We start from the raw sequence: 20,885 nt of genomic DNA, 5'->3' as shown, positions 1-20,885 counted from the left end.
ATCCAACCCCCCCTCTCCCCCGTGCCACGTGTCCCCAAGCAGCACTTAGCCCCACGTGGGACTGGCCACGACGAACCAATCAGGGCATTGCCTCGCCCTTGAGCACGTAGAACAGCAGCCCCACGTGCGCAACCGCGCGGAGACAAACCGGTCTCTACCGAGAGCAACTTCCACCCTCCGCCTTACTCTACAAACAGACGCTCACCTCGCTGGCTCAGTTGTGAAACTGGGGAACGACCCGCACTTTATTTTTATAGCTCTGCTGAGGCGGACGCGAAAGAGTGGCAGTTCTAATAACCAATGAAGTCATGTCTCTGTAAGGCGGGGAGGAGGTTGCCCGAGACGCTCGGGTTACGGGGAACCGGAGGGGAGGGGCTATTTTCCCAGAGAAGGAGAACGAACGTGGCCAATGGGAGGCGGGGAAGAGTCAGGAGGTGTTGCTGAGAGAATGAAGTGGGTGGAGATCGTGCGGACAGGCCAGCCAATGAGTCGACCTGGTGGGCGTGCCTGGGGCGCCCCTGGCGCCAGCGCTGGGAATCCCCGTGCGCTCAGTGCCGTTTCCGCCCGGCCTGCTGAGGAGGAGCTGTTGGCTGCTCACTGTTGCCGCGGAGGGGGAGGGGCCGTAGCTGTTGCTCTGTGGAGCTGAGCTTTCGGTCCGGCCAGCTCTCTAGGAAACGCCGTGGCGCCGAGCAGGGCCTAGTGCCGGGGGCCCGAGCAACGGGCCGGACAGGTCAGCCAAGGCAATTGAGGAATGGGAAAGGTGCCTGTGGGGTGAAGGGGCCACTGTTTGGAGAGGGGTGCTATGGAGGGGGAGGGGCGGGAAACTTAGAGGGGGGCTTTTTGCGGGATCTTGCCTCTATTCCAGCGCTCAGACCGCTTCCCTTATGCTCCCTGTCTCTCGCCTTCATCTTCCAGCTGCCCCAACCCCAGGAATTCGCGCTTGAGGAAGGGTAGGTTTATATGTGTGGCAGAGCGGGGGTGGGGAGCCAAGTATTAAGAGTCGCTTTTCCAGGGGAAATGGAGCCTCTTGCATTTTTGTGGGGGAGGAGGAAAGAAGAGGTCGTGCTCCCTCTCGTCTGCCTCCGATATCCCCACGTCTCCGTAGCCTGGGAGGCGTCTGGGTGCAAGGAGAGAGGGGTGTGGGGGGGGCTGGAGGGGGAATCCCCGCCGAGCCCCGCACAGAGGGAAGTCGGGGAGGGGGTGGGGCGAGGTAGGGCTGCTTTCCGTTTTGCTCCCACCCATCCCCCACCTTCCTTGTTGTGGGGGTGGGGATGAGTCTGCTCGGGGCCAAGAGCTGGAGAGCGGGGCGTCATGGCAGTCTTGTTCTCCCCCTCCCCCTGTCTGATTTGGGGGTCTGGTGGAGCCAGTGGTGGTGGAAAGGGCGGGGGTGGAGGAAGGGGGAAAGGGGGGTGAGGGAATCTAATGAATGCACTGTATCTCGGTTCCCAGACAGGATTCTTTCGGTGCAGGAGGTGTTGGTGGGAAATAGCTAGTCCGATCTTTTGTGGAGGACCTTTAGCAAGAATATAGGAAAATTCCTCTTTGGGACGATAGCTCCCGCTTCAAAGCAGTTGGTGTGCCAGGAAAGAGTGTATGCGGGTGCGCGTGTCGGTACTCCTGTGCGAGTTCACCACTGCCTCCCCTCTTTCCATTCCTCCTCCTCCATGTGCTGAAACAGCTTCCCCTGAGCTGCTCCTTCCCTCCCCCTCCCTTTCCTCGCTGTCTGCTTCTGACTTGCTGGCTCCTTCAGGCAATAGGGGAGGAGGTGTTTGACCTGCATTTTCTGCTTTCTCATGGTGCCTGTGTAGCCATGGTGGAGCACTTTAATCGTCCCTTTCTCTTTTTCTTCCTCTGCTGTTCAAAGCAAATATTGTTGCCTGTTTTTCATTATTTGTCATATGTGAGTGTTTTTTAACCAAGCTATATTTTCGGTTGGCACATCTTGATCCCAGCACTTAACTGGCAACTCAGTTCCTTGTAAACACAGCAATAGTGCTGAAGCAAGGTCGACAAGCCCCTGTCTCCAACAGTTGTCCTTGGGGTGCCAGCGGCTTAGTGCTTGAAACAGAGCTGTCTTGTGTTTGTGATGAATCCTTTTTGGAATTTGAGAAAGGTGATTTGTACTGAGGGAAGAGGTTTGGAGGGGTAGAGAAAGGCAAGAGATTTTCCTTAAGAAATACGTTGTTGTGAGACATTTTGGTGCATACAATTAATTGGGGGATTCCTGTACTTCAAGAAGTAGCTCTCTCACACCCCCTGTTTAGTGAGATCTTTGCAGAAAAGAACAAAAATATACTACTGAGTTTCCTTCTGCTTAGGTGGGTGTTTCTTTAAGTAAATAATAGCCCTTGCAGGGTGGCCTCCTGCAATTTCTTTCCCTGGTAATATTTAAGGTTCATAGGCAGAGGCACTGAACAGCAGAATATATTGATTTTGTCTTGTGGGGGGATGAGGCTGCAGCTTCAAAAATCATGATTTTTTAAAAACAATTATTTATTTATTTTTTACAAATATCTGTTTTGGCTTGCAGAAATGTTTTCTAATTGAGCTTTCTGTGGGGACTGTGGATATGGGTCACAGCAAGACAAAGTTGTACTACTTCCTTAATGGTGTGTGGGATTATCCCTTTTCACCTATGAAGGTGACATCAGACACTACCCCTCCCACACACGAGCACAGCTCGCCTAGGAAGTAGATTTTGCAGCTGTCTCTTACAGCACAGAGGTGACTGAGGGTGTTTTGCCTTGTATCCTGTGGGTGTGTGTTCAAGGCAGTGACAAGCAGCTAATGTTGGCTCTGGAGCTTTGGTTGCTACGTGAGAAGCTTCAGTAGTGTTGGCTGCTGTCTCTAGGGAAGGACAACAGCACAACCTCCATTAGTGCTGCACTTAGGAGATGGCTGGTTCACATACTGAAAAGGGATTCTTCATTAGGGCATGAAATTTCTGAACCAGAAGGTGTCCTTTCCCTACCCCCTGCACAAATATTTTCCAGGATTTCATTAAGATGTGGTTTAGAAATCAAGATATGTCTTCTATCTCATTTGCAGCCTTTGAAAATCCAAGGCAGTGAGAATTGATCAGATACTGTATTTCTAACATGAGAGAGATGCAGCCTCTGGTCTGTAGCTGCAGTCTGTCTGACTTTACCCTCCCTCCAGTAAACAGAGAGCCAGATGCTTTCCTTATTGTTTGTAGGTCTCTTTCCTCCCCTTGCATTGCCTGGGCCTCACTTGCCTTATTGAGAGGAATTTCTGCTTTGTGTGATGGGTGTGTACAGCAGACACCAGTCTCCTCGCACTGAGAGGATTTTCCATTCACGGAGAGTGCAGCCAAAATATGGCACATCTTGCCCTTCCAAATGTCATGAGAACGCATTCTCATGAGTGTGAAGGGGAATTACACCTATCTACTTAGCTAGACAACAGTATATGCTGAATTGCTTAAGCCAGATTTTATCTGATATCTTCCTATCCCATAAGTACAAAACAATGGTAATAGTATCTTTCTGATGCTTAGTGTTACTGTCCAGTGGCAAAGTCTTGTAGACCTTTACTATACAAGAGTCTCAAAATCTGATAGTTATCCTAGTTTCATTCCATAGACAAATAAGGTAGAGCAGACTTTCCTAAGAAAGCTCTGATAGTGGCTAAGGGAATCTTAAACCCTCCTTGATATTTGCTTGCCTGCTTAGTCTGTCAGGAGGTATAATGCTGAGGTGCCTATTAGATGGTGAAACACAGGCAGTTGCCTGATTTCCATGATAGGAATGGGGGGAGGGGAGGGGAGGGGAGGGGAGGGTGTCTGCAAGCAGTAATGGTATCAGTGTTTCTTTGGAGATAACTTCTTAAGTGGTTATGAAAACCAATAAAACAATACAAACAGTAGCAGAAATATGTACCTTCATTCTCTTCTCCAAAACAGCTTCAGTGAAACCTTTGAATTGACAGTGTGGAGGGTTTAAATTGGTGTTCAGGTTTGTTTTATTTCTAAATGCTATTGAAGTGGAGTGAGTGGCTCCATGTTCTGTTCAGATTGAAAATAGAACTACTTATTGCATAACTTAACATATAATTCTGCAATCAGTTAGCATCTTGATTTTAGCACACTTAAAAAGATAATGTGCAGTAAATGAGAGGCAACAGAAATAAAGCCTTAACTTTTAGAGGTCTTCAGTCTGGAACAGCTATTAACCATTTCAAAGAAAACATTAAGCTAGCTTCAAGACTATGGTATCATGTCACCATATTCTTCTTGCCTTATCCCCATATCTTCCTCCTCAACTAACAGGTGTCAATACATTTGGTAGGGTTTCCCCCCCTATTTTTAATTGTTTAGGGCTTTGTTTCTGGTTTATTTTTGTAATGGAAGGTAGCTTTATGTTTAGATATTATGCTTGGTCATTAAAAATGTAAAAAACAAAAAGGCATTCATGAAAGGAGCAATGATTGTGTGATTCAGATGGATAAATACCTGGACGAGAAAGTTGTGGTTTGGTTTCCAGGGATCTGCTGGATGAGGAATTTAGTCCTTGAGTTGGGTGCCCCTGTTGATTATTGCTATTTTTAATCATAATGAACATTCTTGTTTTCATCAGCATGAATACTAATTAACAGTTTACTAGGAAGACTATACTGGTTAAATTACATCTCTGTTGTCACTTATATTTTAAATGGAATTGCAGTTTTCTCTTCCGAAATCACAGGTATTACAATTAAAAAAAACCACTAAATGAAATATGAGGTTATGGGCTTAGTTGATGAGGCTCATAACTGTGGGAGGCAGCCTAATGCCCATTAATACCAAGATGGCTACTGACTCATCCCCTAGTGCCTGCCTATTCCCCTGTCTCAGCTGCATTTTGCAGAGCAAAACATGAATCTCTAACTTGATATTTACTTCAAAGGATGTCTCAAGGCTCCCTTAGAAATTTGAAATGGAGGGTGGCTGCAGCCTAAAGCATCGTTTTAAAAAATAATTTGCATCCTTGGGGACTAGGAAAAGTAGTTGGCAGCAGTTTCACCAGTTTGCCTTCCCCCAAAAATGAGCATTTGAGGGCCAGGGCACCTTCCTTGGTCACTCCTTGTGAACCGAGAAACTCACATAGCAGCCATTTTGTAAGAATACCCACGGTAGTTAGCATTCAAGTGTACCCACTTGTCCAAAAGGCTATTTATGTCCTTAGTAAATCCTTAAAAACGCCTTTTGAGGCCATTGTAATTCCTGAAACTATAATAATGCAATGTTTGGGGAATGCTAAGTATGTTTACAAAAATTAAGATGGTAGAAATCAGTAGAAATGATATTATTAATAATGAATTTCTTTCCTAATGTAAAGGAATGAGGAACTGAATGAAATTGATAAAGACAGGGTATATAAGGAGCTAGCTTTGAAGTATGTTATGATGTTGTCTTTGGCAGCAAAGGGTCATAAAAGACTGTTGAAATACATAGGGTTTGGAAAATTGAAAAGTTAGTTCTGCTTCACTGCCCTAACACATCTTATTTATATTAAAAACAATGCTGGAACACTTCTCTATTAACCAGAGAATACAGTGCTGTAATGGAACTACAATATAGTAGCAGAAGTACTGTTTTGGGATATTTCTGTTGAAGACCTAGATGATTGTAGCTCATCTGCACATGTAATCCAAGTATATCCTAGTGAAAAAAAAACAGGTTTACAAAATCTAAAATATAAACTGGAATAATCTAAATGAAAATCTCAAGTAACTTTTAAATACTTTAGCCAAATATGAGTGTTCAAAATTTATGATAGATTAATGTTGAAGGTCTGCTAGTTAAATTTGTTTGACTTTAAAAACAAACAAACAAACCCAGAAACTTACATTGTGCAGTTTTCTACATTCCTACTATAATTATCACATTTTTGTGTGAGCTTCTTTGCCAGGGCTGTCTACGCTAAACAAATGATGTGGCCTAAACTTTGTTTTTACACTTTAAATTAATAATCCAATCTTGAGTACTTACAAATTGGAGCTACTGAAATTTTGGATAGTTTTTAGCAACTGTAGGAAATTCCGTTTTGAGAGAGTGTAATTTGTATTTGTATCTTGATATGGCAAGATGTAACAGTGTGCAGAGAAGAAGCTGTATCTTTTTGGTGCATTGCTTGATATAGGACTCTTAATGGAGAACTTTCCTGTCTGTTTCTATGATGTTTCCCTCTGTCAAAGGAATGGCCATCTTTTATTGTATATTTTCCAGCTGTTGGTTTCAATGTATAGATGGAAAGCTGTTACTGTAGTAGGAACTTAAAAGATTTCATAGCAAACTTGAAAATAGCAACTAAATCTGATCTATCTGCAGAGCTGGAATATATACTTCTATATGTACAGGGGGCTGAAAATAGAAGGATTTCCTCATACTTAGGTATATATAACTGCTTTTTAAATGTTTTAAGTCTATTGGTAGGTAGATGAATAGCCTTCAGGTCACAGGAAATGAGGTGAAACTTTGACATTTTTCTAGTGTAGAAGATTCCCACTGACAGTGTTCAGCAGTAACTTTTGTCCCTAACCCTAACCCTACTTTTAGAACATACCCAGATAATACAGAATATTCAAGTTAACTTTTTCATGATTAAAATTTTTGATAGATGCCTTTCTTTTGCAAATACATTCATATAATTTCCCCAGAGATTAAATTTGTTGCATAGTTTTCTGTTCCAATATTTCTTACTGAAGAATCTTTTTTAAAAATGAAACTTGTAGCTTAAAAGAATAAAACTCTGACTGATTACTCTCACTGAAAACTCTCACTGTGAATAGAAAAATGGAACTAAATAATTGAATATTTAAAGGGAACTGTTTAAGAGTAATTAAAAAGTTTATCTCATGTTTAAATTCTAATTGATTTTGTTTTATGCAAAAAAATATACTTACAATTCTCCAAAGCTCATGAACCTGTTAGAATTGTTAGAAAGTGTTAGAATTGATTTTTGTACCTTGAAAACACTTTCAGATAAATTCAGATTAGAAAATGGTGGTTTTCAGCCATAGATCCAACACATAGTCTAAGCTGAACTTTCCTACATGCCATGCAAATCAAGGTCATTTGAAATTTGATAGCCAGTCTTTCAAGATGTGGGGAACCATATTCATTTTGATAACCTTTTTAGCTAATCTAAGTTGATGAGGTTTAGAAAATTTTATTTTAATTTTTATCCATAGTGAATAGGCCATAACACAATCAAGCAAGTTGTTTTTAGGAAAAAGAAAATACACGCTTTAACTTTGTTGTGCTCATACTCTTGTATGTACTCCCTCTAAAGTCTAGTCCAATACAGAGTTTGAGTATCTATATTATAATGTACATTATGTAACTTAGTGTGTTACATATAAGTAAAGTGTGATAAGTTGGGACAGAAGTCCAAGAAATATATCTTATTCTATCATGTACTAAATTGTTTTTGAGAAGCAAGCTGTTAAGTGAGTAGCAGTCAGTTCCTTTGTTCTTTGTCAAAAACGATCACATCTTTGTTATTTCCTTCCTACCTCAAAATTCTTGCTATGTTTCCTGAATGACTTATGACAATCTACATTGCCCCTCCATCATTGTACTGTAGTGTAGCTTGTAATTCTCACTTTGATTTTGAGATAAAAGAGAGCTATTTGTGAATGTTATCATGAGATTTGTAACTGAAATCAGATTTGGACAAAGTGAATTAATTTTATGCCTATTATTACTATAGTTGATTGCACTGTGTACTACAGTATCTGCATTTTTTATAAAATCAAGCAAAGTGAAGAATTAGAGGAACCATCTAGAATCTATCTTCAAATTTTTGTTCCTTCACAGTTCTGCCATTTATATTTGCAAACAAGGATAGAATGGTATAGGTTAGAGCTGTGTTTCTCAACTTTGGCAACTTTAAGATGTGTGGACTTCAACTCCCAGAATTCCCTAGCCAGCCTTGCTGGCTGGGGAATTCTGGGAGTTGAAGTCCACACTTCTTAAAGTTGTTACGGTTGAGAAACACTGGGTTAGAGTCTGATATATATGAGCTTGCACATTTCTTTGAATGCATGTTGAAAATCAGGAAAAAAAATGAACAACTTTATCAAGCTAACAAGGAAGTTGTGTTAAAACAGCTGTAAAACTTTTAGAAGACTCTTTTCAGGACCAGGGCCATAGTGTTGGAACTTAGTTCCTGACACTGAAGTTAGTTTCTTAGTATCATGACTTATTCTGATTTAGTGAACTACATTTAACTATTGGCAGTATAGTCTGATGTTTTGGACAGCTTATTTTGATGTTAAGAATAGTTTGTTTCAAATTAGCTTAAATCTGTTCCTAGCTGATTTGTTACAATTAAAATACATTTGCTAAAATAGAAATACATTTTCAATCAAAAGTCTGTACCAGTTGAATTATATACTTGTTAGTCAACATTTCCTGTTTGCTGGAATGCTACAGCTTCTCGTCAAGCTATGCCAGTTTCTAGCTTTGTCAGCTTTAATATGTGGTGCAAGCCCCCCTGCTTCTAAAAATTGTTATTTTGTCTTACCTGCTTTGAATAGGTTAGAGTTTTCTCTTCTTGTGTTCAGTGCCAGTAAAGTAAAATTAAGATTTTGGACCTGTTTGCTGTAAATGAAACAAACACTACATTCTGTTAATATATTGTGAAAACACTGTTTATGTGGCTTATTTTTTCAATAGCTTATAAACATAGTTCAGTTTTCAATTCATATGAGATACTTCATTATGTATCATGCATACAAGTGGAAGAATGTTTCCAGATGTTTTAGAGTGCAGCTTTTACTATTTTAACCCTGCTGGTTAGTGGGGACTGATGCCTAAGATATTGGACATATAGCAGCCTCTGCTATAACTGGGTCGATTTCAACAAGATTAAATAAAAAAGGATTGTTATACTAGAAATTTTTTAGAGCAGATCTGTAGTAGCTTGTTTTCCCTCTGCATTTTTGGCTAATGTACACTACAAATCCCAGCATGTTGAACTCCACCTTAAAGCTTATTGCATGCTGGGACATGTAGGCTCATATTTTCTCAAGTAAAACCAACCATTTGCTTAGCAGTGGTGTATTGCATTCAAACCTTGTCTAGGCTTTAGTTGTAACTTGTAAGATACTAAAATTGCTCTTTCTTTAAAATTAATATCAGATGTAACTTGCTTTTCAGAAAATTAGTTAGCAAAATTATTGTTAAGGATATAACAGATGTAGCCTAAATGTTTTTGCACAAAGGTCTATTTCACTACTCGCTTTGTTTGTTAGGTACCCTCAAATGAACTGTGCACAAACATCCAAAAAGGTAAATCCTTATTTTACAAATAAATGCATACTTTATATCATATTACAGTTATTTATGGTTGGGAATTAATTGTCATTCAAGAAGGAAAGCCATGTTAGTTCCCGGTAGCAAAAATCAGAAGGAATATAGTAGCTAACATTAAGAGGTGATGAAGACTTAGTCTAGTGAATTTTATTACACATATCCAACTTAGAGAAATGTAAATCTATTGACCATCCACTTTCAAAAGTTACATTTTTAGTCTGCTGTATATATTTGATTTGTTAATGGCCTATATGTCAGTTTATTTTCAACTTTCGACTCATAAAGGCTGCAATCCTACTTAGTCAAAAAGCATAAGGTTCTGTGAGGATTTGAAAGTGAGTATGGATTGATATGCTTATGATAAGTGAATCAGATGGCTGTTATTGCTTGCTTACTGCATTGATAGTAGAAACCATTAGAACAAAGAGATACAAGTAGTATCATAAGGAATACCTGCAAAATACCACAATGATCTAAGAGGTACATATCAAGGTCCATATAACTCTCCCAACTAGCTTTTGATCTAAGTAAGCATTAGATGTTCTGTATCTTTCAGTCATGTAGTAATTAAGCTTAATGAGGATGGTTGACTTCTGTGCAGGCTTAAAAAAATGCATATTGAAGGTTTAGAAATCCCCTTGGGCATTTTGACTAGATGAGGGCACAGTTAATGAGACCATGTCTGAATAGGTAAGGAAGTAGACTAGGAAGTGCTGGGGAAAGGTTCATTGACTGCCTTACAATCAGTACTTGTGTAGCAACTAAAGTAGAAGTGTGGCAGCTCTTCCTCCCCAGGAAAAAAGCATTCATTTCAAGGAGCAGAATACCTCCATTTAGAAAACAGCAAGGACTTGTGTGTGATGAAATCTTATCTAAGAATGCAGAAATTAGCTTTCTTGAAAAGTAAATTCATCCTTTTGCTTTTACTATTTGAATATTTGTATGATACTGTTAGCTGTTAGCTAAATGGATTAGTACTGTATATGGATAACAGTAGAAGAGATTGAATCATGATCATGCCTGCTTACTAAAGCTTAATGAGAAAGAAACTGAGTTAGAATTGCTAAAAAAAACCCTCAAGCTGGGTTCACTCGTTTCATTAAGCCAAAACATGATTTGCTTTAATGCAGTTTATGGCCTAGTTTATTCCATGAACTCAGCTAATTATGACATATTCATCAAACCATTCTTAAACAAGCATGCTTAATATGAAGCATGAACCCAGTTACTATTTAGAGATGTGGTTTGTTGTGTCATAGGTATAAATATAAGTAAAGGCAATATATATTGTACTCCAGGGATGGCAGAAAGGAAGCAGTTTTAATGTGACAGATGTAGTTTCCTAATACCAAATATAGTTAAGAATGAACATCAGTCAGCTAAACAGTCTGCCTTTAGTAGAGGCAGATGCAGCCCCTTTTCTCTACCTTAAGTTTCAGCACTGTATAATGAACAATTTATTTTGAAAGTGAGTGAAATAACTATTCAATTATGAAATTGCCTTCCTTAAATTTTACATATAAACATGTTGATGTAAGCAAGAAACTAGTTTTTAGAAGATGTAGTACAGTATTGCATTGGATAAACAGATTCCTTCTAGATCTCATAGTTGTTTTAGTTTAATTTGAATAAGCATGATCAATGACAGCTTGGGGTCAAGATATTAAATAATCAAATGATAGCTAACACTAACTATTTAAGCACTGTAAAAAGTGAACTTTGAGCTCTTCATCTGTTATTGGAATCTACAGTAACCTGGTGAACTGAATGACAGCAGACAAAAGAAAATGCTTCACAGAGGTAATCCATAAAGTATAGCAGATGTTTGGATGGTTTTAAACCGGGATTAGACAATTTCATGGAAAATAAAGTTGTTGAGGCTACTTATCCTAGTGGCTAGATACTTCCTCTAGTATTAGCATATCCCTGAATGGTATTTGTTGGGAAAGAAGCAACTCAAAATGGCCAGCACTCTTTTACTTTTCCAGAGGCATCTGATTTATCACAGTGGGAAACAAAATACTTAACTAGATAGTGTTCAGTCTGATTCAGCAGAGCTTTTCTTATTAAGTTAAATATTTTGCTTAGAAAACTGTTAATGGTGAGAAGTTCTAGTAGTGCTATCAATAGTTAGTCCTTAAGCAATTGTTATCTTTGTACTTAATCTGCACTGTAGATTAGCCTAGGTCTGTTCATGTTCCAAGAGAAGAACTAAGACAGAGTTATAGTAAATGGATATATGACCACCTTGGATTCTTTTGCTTCTATCTCCACCATGCCACTGCTTGCATTTGGATTGGTGCCTCCTTGTTGTTCAGTGGCACTTAATCCTTAGAAAATGAGGGTGGTAGCCTGAATCTTATGAATATTCTGAGCCTAAACTTGACTCCTTTTCTATCTAGCCACTGAACATCTTGAGCTAGCAATAAATTCACCATAGGTTTAGGAGAAACAGGCATTTTTGTCTAGCCATAGTTTCCTCAGAAACAGTTTTCTTAGGAGTCTTCATTTCTCTCATGCTGTTCCCTTTTATGGTGCTTTGGTCATGCTGTATCAGTTCTGCAAGAGCTATAGCCATGCTTCACACTTCAGCTCCAAATTCTGAGAATCAACTGTTCTTACATGCGTAAGATCTACTAGCAGTTTGGGCACATACCACTTTTCTGTTTTGCATTTAAGCTTCAGCTATCAATAGATATAGCCCTTTCATTATAGTTTGTTGTTTCATTAATTTTCCCACATTTGTTCTGTTTTCATTAATCATAAATTTTTCAAAGCAGGTTACATTTAGAAATACTGTAACTAGGACCATTACTCTTAATTTTTATTGTAGGTAAATTATTGTCCTCTGCTAACTTCTGAGAGAACAAAGAAGCTACATCAAAACAACATGGCAACGAAGCAGATGATCTGATTGCTCTCACATATGATTAATCACTAAATATTTTAATGTTTTGTAGTGAAATATTTGCACATTGTCTTATATTAATAACCATGATATGAACATAATTCAGTTATACTTTTCAACTTAATTAAAAGCATGTGTAGTTCAGAAATCTGAATCTCAGAATAACCCGGATGCTGGAATATTCAAAATGGCATTGGTGATACTTTGGTGAAGAAGTCACTTCATATGAGAATAGTCTGTATTAATGATATCTTTCCCAATCTTTAAAATATGACCGGAAGGGAGGAGTGATATAAAATTGTAATATTTAAGGGATACAAGTGATGCATAGGTAATTGATTTTTTGTAGCACAGAAGATATCTCTCCCTACTTTTATAATTCCAGCCCTAATATAGCTTTTGGCCCAGTCCAGACATGAGAAAGCTGTACCCTCTAGATGTTACTGTATGCTCTCCAGCATATACATTGGTGAAGGATGCTGATAACAGCTATTAACCTTGATGGCAATGCAACTGCCTCTGAAGGCCCCCTGCTGGGAGTCTAGTGGGCTCCCTTGTACAGTTGGTTGGCCACTGTGAGAACAGATTGCTGGACTAGATGGGCCAGGGGTCCAATCCAGCAGGGCCCTGTGTACTTATAGTTCAGTAGCAACAGCATCTGGAGACCCTTAGATTCCCTGTCATCTCAGCTTAGCTTCACTATAGGGAAGTTTTCTTGGGTAACACCCTGTTTTTTTATAGAAATTGTTTTTTATTTGGATAGGTACCCTCCTTCCATGCCTTCCAAGTCTTCGTTTAAAAGGTCTTTGAAAATTAATTTCAAAATTGTGTCAATAGCTAGTAGTTGATTTGAGCAGTTTTGTTATGATTGGTTATAATACAGTACTGTAAGTAGTTGCATAGCTGTACTAACTGCATGCAAACATTATCACTGCTTTAGTCATGTTTAAGAGAGCAAGTTTTTATTATTTCAAAACAGAACTCTATGAAATAGGGAAGTGCAAAACCTTCCAAACTGATGATTTGCAATTATGTAAGTTCATACAAAGCATCTTTTTTTGAATTGTTGAAATAGCCCTATCATGTCATTTGCAAAGCTTATGTGATTGTTTTAGAAGTAGCTTTCTTTGCATGCATGTGCATGCGCATCCTTCTGTTAAACTTTCAAATACAGTTTTGACCAGAATGCAGTGTTTAGGCAGTGATTCATCAACAACATAATCTCCGTTCAACTCCGTGAAAAATGGAACCTTTTCAAACTAGCTGGTGAGAGAAAGTATTAATATTGTTAAAACATGAATGCTAGGCAGAACTATAAGAGTGACCCTGTAGAAAATTTCACCAGAGGTCAGCATTTAACATTTAACTTTGTTTTATATCATCTCCATCTTGTGGTCACTTCCTCTTTGGCTAGTGAAAAGTCTTTCTAAGTGTACTGAACAGTCAGAGTCTCAGCAAGTGACAGCATCTACCTGACTGTGGCTGGCCTCTGAAGCTAAGCGTGGTCTCCTTGGTTAGTACTGGCACTGAGAGACTGTGATTCTAGTACACCCTCAGCCACAGAAGGTCTTTGGGTATCTTGGGCCAGTCATGCTCTCTCACTCCAACCTACCTCACAGAGCTTTTGTGGGAAAAAATAAGGGGAAGGGGGCAGTAAGCTGACTCTGAGAACCATACATTACTTTGTGTATATGCAGTATCAACATAAGTCTTTGAAAGGCGTGTGAGACCAGGACAAGTTATGTGAGAGGTAGAGAGATTAAGTATGTATATTTGCTTTTTTCTTGCCTCTGCAATCTGCAGAACATACAGTCAGTCTGATCAAACTAAAGGACTGTTTGTAGCTAACTTTTTAAGAGGAGTGAGGGTTAAAACCAGGCTTATAATGGAAGCAGGGGCTGAACTTTACATATGGAGTAGTTGCTACTGCTCCATAATTGCAGCACTGTGTCGTGTTGCTATGGTTCCCAATGCCTGTGTCTCTGCATGATTTCCGAGAATGGGGCCAAGGCAGCCAGTCACAGTAGTGCTGCTGTGTACGTGTTTAGGGAGTTTAGATTTGTACTGGCAGGGAAGTGATTGCAGAGAGCCAGGGATAGGGTATTTCCCGTCCCAAATTGCATGGTTTTTTTTTTTACAGTATTCCTTTCTCTCTTCTTCAGGAGGTGGGAAACGTTTTAAGATAGGATAAATTTTCTACTTCCTCCCTCTCTGGTCTTCCCTCAGTCACGGCTTGATGACATGAAATGTGGGATTCCGTCCTCTACCAAATGTTGGGGTGGGGTAATGTGGGGAGGGGAGGGTGCTGCTTTTGGATTGGCTCGGGCATGTTGTCATCAGAGATTCTTGGCTGACTTGCCATCTGCATAGGCTGTGAATACTTCTCTCTGGCGCAGACCTTGTTCCTCAGGATTGCATCATCCCTGGGAGAGCAGCCAGGTCCGGAGCACTGTACAAAGACTTCGTGAAGCAGATGCGGCCTGTTCTGTCGCTGAAGCAAGTCCTCCTCCTTCCTGCTCATCCTTCCCACAGGACTTCAGAAAGAGAGCTCGCTCTGAGAGCCTCTCAGTGGGTCAGATGCCCTTTGGATTTCGAATCCCAGCTGCTTCCTGTACACCTGGCTGATGCAATGTCTGTCTTTGAAATCCCTGCTGGAATTTATCCTGGAGCTGTTTTGTTTGCCTTTTCTGGGAGTGGCCAAGCAAGCAGTATGCCTGTCACATGATGCCCTTGAATATGAAAAATCCAAAGCCAGACTAATAGATACAGAGCCTTCTCCTTTCCAGTACAACAACCAGTCCTGTAGAGGGCATAGAATATGTGTACGTTATGGTTGGTGGCTTTGTATCTAATAATTTGCTATGGCCAGAATGAGGAATTCTTGTGGTGCTAATAAGAACTTGACTTTCAGTCGTAGCTTACTGCAGCATTTCTGTATAACCCAGGCTATTGCATGGTTTTTTATCTCAAATTCATTCCATATTGCTGATTTTTTAGGGAATTCATATTTGTAAAAATAATAGTAAAGCAAAGACCTGCATCTTGTTTTCAGCCTCATATGCTTTTTCTCCCTGGTGGAATTTATTATACTGAGAAGCAAAATATTTGAGTGTTTTCCTTGATCATATTTGGAATCCTTTTTTTTAAAACAATAAACTTTAAAATAATTGCCATGTTACTTCTTAATAATTTTGTGACTTTTATGTCCCTGAGAAAATTAGTAGTAGTAACCTTGCCAGACAAAATGGATTGATTTGTTGACTCCTGATGCCAGCCAAGCTACGTAGTCCATTATTCAAGGTTCAGTGAACTATGAAAGCCTTTTATTTGTGCATCAGGTTTTTTTTTCCTTAAAGATTGAGTCACAGGAATATTTACAATTTAAAAATTCCAGTTTTCACTTTGTAAATTGAAGCATTTGCCTTGTGACCACAAAACATGCATTACCTGTAATATTTTAACATTAGACATGAAAAAGCAAAGTAAAACACCGAAATAGATTATCCAACACTAAATTTCTAATCTGGATGTCAGAATTTTTTAAGGAAATTACTCATATTTTTCAGTTCTGGTACAGCTGGTTACACTGTGGATGATACTGTAGAATGGGTGCAGTATGCTGTAGTACTAAGGCTGGAGCTCAAATATGTAAATTAGTTGCAGTCCTCAAGCATGCAATATATTTTCAGCTCAGTCTTTAATACTTAAATTGCTCAGTCCTTTTTATAGGTTTCATCTGAACATGGTTTGTGTTTTTATTTATCTCTTCTGGTTTGTAGTCAACTCTAGTTTCTTCATTTTATGCTAGTTTCTTTATTGGCAAGCAGTCTTGAATAGCTATACATTTATGAATGAATTATAAGGCTGTGATGACCAGATATCTACCTCAGATTCACAGTCATTGTCCTATATATTCTTAATTTAAAACATTTTTGAAAGTTAATATTGCTTTTACTGATTTTGTACATATGGTTTAATACATATGGATCAACATATGGGGACAAATGCTATGTAATATAGGAACAGCTAGTTTTCCACTAATACTTGTATGTAAAAAGAGATCCTAGCTTTGGCTTTCAGTTGTAAAAAAATAAGAACATGTGGCATTTATTTCTGCATTACAAAAGACCTGTCTTCATGTCCTGAGAAGCAAGTGTAAGATCAAGTTTGTTAGCTAGAGCTAAAAAATATGCATAATGTCAGAGTTGATAGAAGTTCAAGTCACCACAGGATTAGATATATGGACTGTTCTTTGCTCTGTATTCTTGAATGTTGGTTGAACACGCCTATGATCTAATGCCTATTATTTTAATATCAGTCCAGTTGTTTTGTTGCTATACTGTAGCTGATATAAAGCCAAGTACTAATATGCCTTATGCTGGCCTCCTCCTTAACTAATAGTTTCCTTTCTGAGTATAGCTTGGGAAAATGAATCCAGAAATATTGGGTTTTGTCTGAGCTGTGTCTAAAATGGCTAGTAGCTCTGATTTTCATTCTCATTAAATCTAGTATTAGCAGCACATATCTTTTCTCTTTGGTCACTGACACAGTATTAGTTATTTTGATCTTTTCTGGCTGTTTTCTCAGTTTCACTGTAGTGTATGTTTTCATACAATTTTCAGTATGACATTTCAGAAGTGATTTGACAAAGAATCTCAAGTTTGTGTGTAACAGCTGTTTCTCATTGATTTTGCAGAGCTATCAGAACTGCAAAAGCACTTTTAAAGTGTACTGTATAGAAAGTACACTGCTTATAACCAGTTATATTTCTGTCTCTTTTTCATGGTTATTTCTGCAGAATATTTTTTAAAAATTATCATTAGATTTGAAAGTTGGATAACAGCTTCAAATCTCTATTCAATTACAGACAAACTTTTTCATCTTGATGGGGTTTTCCTCATAGAGGAAATAGAGGGTAGTGATTTCTCTGAAGTCCTCTGCATCTCCTCAAAACTGCTTTGGAAGATACCCCAACCCTCAGGAGCAAACTCTGAGACCATTCAAAGAATTACAAGAAAGAGGAGAGGAGAGAAGTAAAAAGCCCTGTTGAAGGAGCAGATTTCTCTTCATAGTACATTAGATTCCTAACATGTTAAGGCTGCAGGGAGCTATTAAGGCTGTTCACTACAAATCCTTACTCTAAAATAAACCATTGTCAGTCGAAGATCAGCACCTCACTGGGTAAATTTTTCTATTCTTATGCTTTAAGATTTTTTCTCTCATATTCAGCCAGACTGCTTTCCTGTGACTTTAAGCCATTATTCCATATCTTCTCTCTGGGATGATATTTATTTATTTATATTTCAAATTTAGTCACCACCCATCACACTCAAAGAACGACTCTGGGCAGTTTACAATAAAATAAGAATAAATACTGATTAAAATACAATAAAACAATATAGAACAGTTCATGCCTAACTCTTTTCATAAGACTTTATCTCTTTTCCCTAATCATCTTCATTGCTCTCTTCTGGTGTCCAGAAGTGAACATAATACCAGAAAAGGAATCTGATCCTCACAGGGTCATAGAACTATTCGCACAGTGCAAATCTTTGGAAAAAGGTGCTCTAGAGTGAATGGGAATGCACATGAAGTATCACTTTTTGGGTGGTTAAGCCAGCCTCATCTTTTTCCCGGGATCATGCAGCTGCTTTGAAATCTGCTTCTTGCTGGCTCTCCATGTATATGCGTACACAGCTGCTCTGCTTTGCTAGCGCCTCCCCCAAAATTCTTCTGTTGATTCAGCCTGAAATTAATTTTGCCTTTTGCAGATTTATCATAGTTGCTGATTTTCATTCTTTTTGTAAATAACTACTGTTTGAAGAACCTTTTTAGAAGAACCATTGCCAACCAGGTATCCAGCATCATATACCTGTACATCTATCTATCATTTTTTAAGAGAAGAACTTTACATTTGTATTACATATTCTGTCTGCAAGTTACTTCTCTCCAAAAGTCTTTCTGCAGAAATATATAGATCTTTGTATGTATGTAATGAGACATTTTGTTTGACCTGGAGAACTAACAATGTGTATTAGATGGAGCCATATGTTTTATGTTTTTTCTAGGCTGGCTATTAAGCTCAGCTAGGAGTTTAGGAAACATAGCAGTGAATTATGACATGGAGAAACATTCACTTGTGATTCTAAATTCTGAAGCAGAACAGTCCTTGGATATTTCTCAGTCTTAACTTCCAACAAGCTGAGCATATTTCGCATTAGTGATTTGTCTATATATAGTAAATATTTTGTAGAACACGAGCACTTTATTTGAGTAGACTGTGGTGTTCAGTATTGGTATTTTTAATATATACCTGCAGAGTAACTGTGCTGCATGGAGCTGTCCTGGTAAGCACAGCATTCTGAGATTCTAAATAATTGAAAATACATTCTTTCAAGAGCACTAAAAGTTTCAACAAATCATTTATCCTGCTGAAACATTCAAGACTAATATAATTTTAAAATATATAGCATCCTAAAGTTCTTAGTGAGCAGGCAATATTGAGCTAAATAATGCAATGAAAATATAGTAAAATAACGTCAAACCTCTTCCATCTAAAAGATCATTGTCTCTATTAGATAATAAATTTAGGATCATAAGGCCCTCAAGTGCTAGTTTTTAAAGTTTTCTTCAGACTGTAAGGGTGAATTTGGTGCTTGAAAAATAAGCAAATAATTTGCATTGACTGCATATAAAACTAAGTCTTCTGGTAGATGTAATAAAATTCCATAGTTCTCCTCAATGTCTTTTAAGGATAGGGAGCTAATGGACCCACAGATGTTGTTGGACTCCAATCCCTATCAAGTCCACCTCATTAATCAGGGTTGATGGGAGTTGTAGTCCTGCAATGTATTGGGAGATTTAACATTCCTAGTTTAAATTAGGATCAAATTATATAAGGAAAGGACATTAAGTTCTAGTAGTTAATTTTAAAGCAAGGAATACCATAGTTTTTAATTCTCTTCCATTGTTACATCGTTGTTCTGATGAGTTTTACTGCTTTACTATTTAAATACTTTGTAATATTTTAGACAGTCTTAGATATGTGTTGATATTGAATTAGGCCTCCATCTTCTGCACAAATTGAGTGCATAAACAACAATCCTGATTGTATGACATTTATATCAAGGCGTTGTCCCAGCTAGCTTTTGCTTTATGCCATATCAACAAAATACCTATGGACCAAATTTTCAAAGTTGAGGGGTGATAGCATATCATAGAATTTTTATAAAGATCTGTGAAGAAGAGAAATGCTGTGTAATTACGGACAAGAGTTTCTAGGCAAGGAGAAAATAGAGAAAAAAGTATTCATAGTGCACAGAGAATACTTTTTTCTTTATTTTCTCCTTGTCTAGAAACTCTTGTTTCTCCTTGCCAAGAAACAAATTCTGAGTGAAAGCAGGGACATGAAAATGGGAAATATACTAAGGAGGCATGGCTAGGGAAAATCCTTGCATAAAATTTAGAGACAAAGACAGGAATATTGTTTACTTGAAGGATTTTGGAGGGTGACATAATAATTTTAAGAAAAAAGAAGAGGGTGGATAATAAGAATAGAAGTCTGGCTTGAGTTGTGAAAGAGGTAGTATGTGAAAATGAAAATAAAATTAGATCTGTGACTATCTTCTTTCACTGTCATAACTTTCCCAACTCTTTTTAAATAACCAATGCACCTGATGAATACATGATACTTTAGAATGTTATTCAAAGTTATGCAAAAAAAAAATTACATCAGTGTCATCAAATTCTTTCATCTTATTATAAAAATGGGTTTAGGACCATCAGTTGATTCTTCCACAACTGCTAGTAGATAGCCAAATGTCCAAAACAGGAATAACATCTGTCTCAAAAAACCAAATGCTTAAGTTGAATTAACTGCAATGAAACTTGGTTTTATGATAATGCTTCATCAACTGAATAGGTACAAAATGATAATATTCTGATAGGCCCATTTTATCCCCAAAATTTAGTAGTGGGAGTTTTTGGGTGATAGAGTAAAAAGTTGCATCTTCAGCTCAATATTTTCCAAATGTGTGTTCCAGCACCAAATGCTGTTATTGGGAATGATCCTAGAACCAGCAAGGATGCCAGTATTTGCAAGGGTCAATTTCAGTTAGGGTCAAATTGTAAATTGTAGAAAGATGTGTCTTTTTTTTAAAAAAAAAGGCTTTTAAAAGCTCTTGACTTACAGAAACATATAATCTTAATACCACCCAGTGATGTAATTTTACCACTCACAATACTTTTACATGGTGTTCATAGTCAACTAGAGATATGGCATCTGAATATTGTATTTTCTTGATTTTTTCCCCCCAGAATGTAATACCAGGATCCACTTGATTGACTTGTTGGTGTTGACCATGATATAGAAATTAGTATGATGGCTTTTTAAACTTGTAAATGTTTCCAAGTAATTATATGACTTTATAAACTGCTTTGGCTTGATTTTATTGGAGAAAGATGTGATATACTTGCAAAAATAAAATAAGAAATCTGTCATTTTATGTGATAGCATTGAACACATGGGTCTTACCGCAAATAATTTTGAGGAAGTGTTTTGAATGTATTAAACATTTATGATTCATTGATTCATGTTTGGTAACTTAACAGACATAAAATATCAGCTAATATTGGTTTATCTTAGAAACCTAAGAAGAG

General features: G+C 38.1%; 1 protein-coding gene across 4 annotated transcripts in view; it reads left to right on the top strand.

The window, feature by feature from the left end:
- The first annotated feature begins 541 nt into the window (after positions 1 to 541).
- SETD5 (SET domain containing 5) overlaps positions 542 to 20,885 on the top strand; it is a 64,826-nt gene continuing 44,482 nt past the window's right edge. For all 4 annotated transcript variants that reach the window (XM_015888309.3, XM_088134511.1, XM_088134512.1 and 1 more), the window contains exon 1: positions 542 to 730. The gene's annotated coding sequence lies outside the window, so the exon portion shown is untranslated. The remainder of the gene's footprint in view (positions 731 to 20,885) is intronic.

This window comes from Python bivittatus, unplaced genomic scaffold, assembly GCF_059951505.1.
Source record: "Python bivittatus isolate LINGU-HERP-01145 unplaced genomic scaffold, Pbiv_v1 ctg000080_np1212, whole genome shotgun sequence".
Classification (NCBI taxonomy): Eukaryota; Metazoa; Chordata; class Lepidosauria; order Squamata; family Pythonidae; genus Python; species Python bivittatus.
The sequence above is the reverse complement of the archived record's forward strand: the minus strand, read 5'-3'. Positions and strand labels throughout refer to the sequence as shown.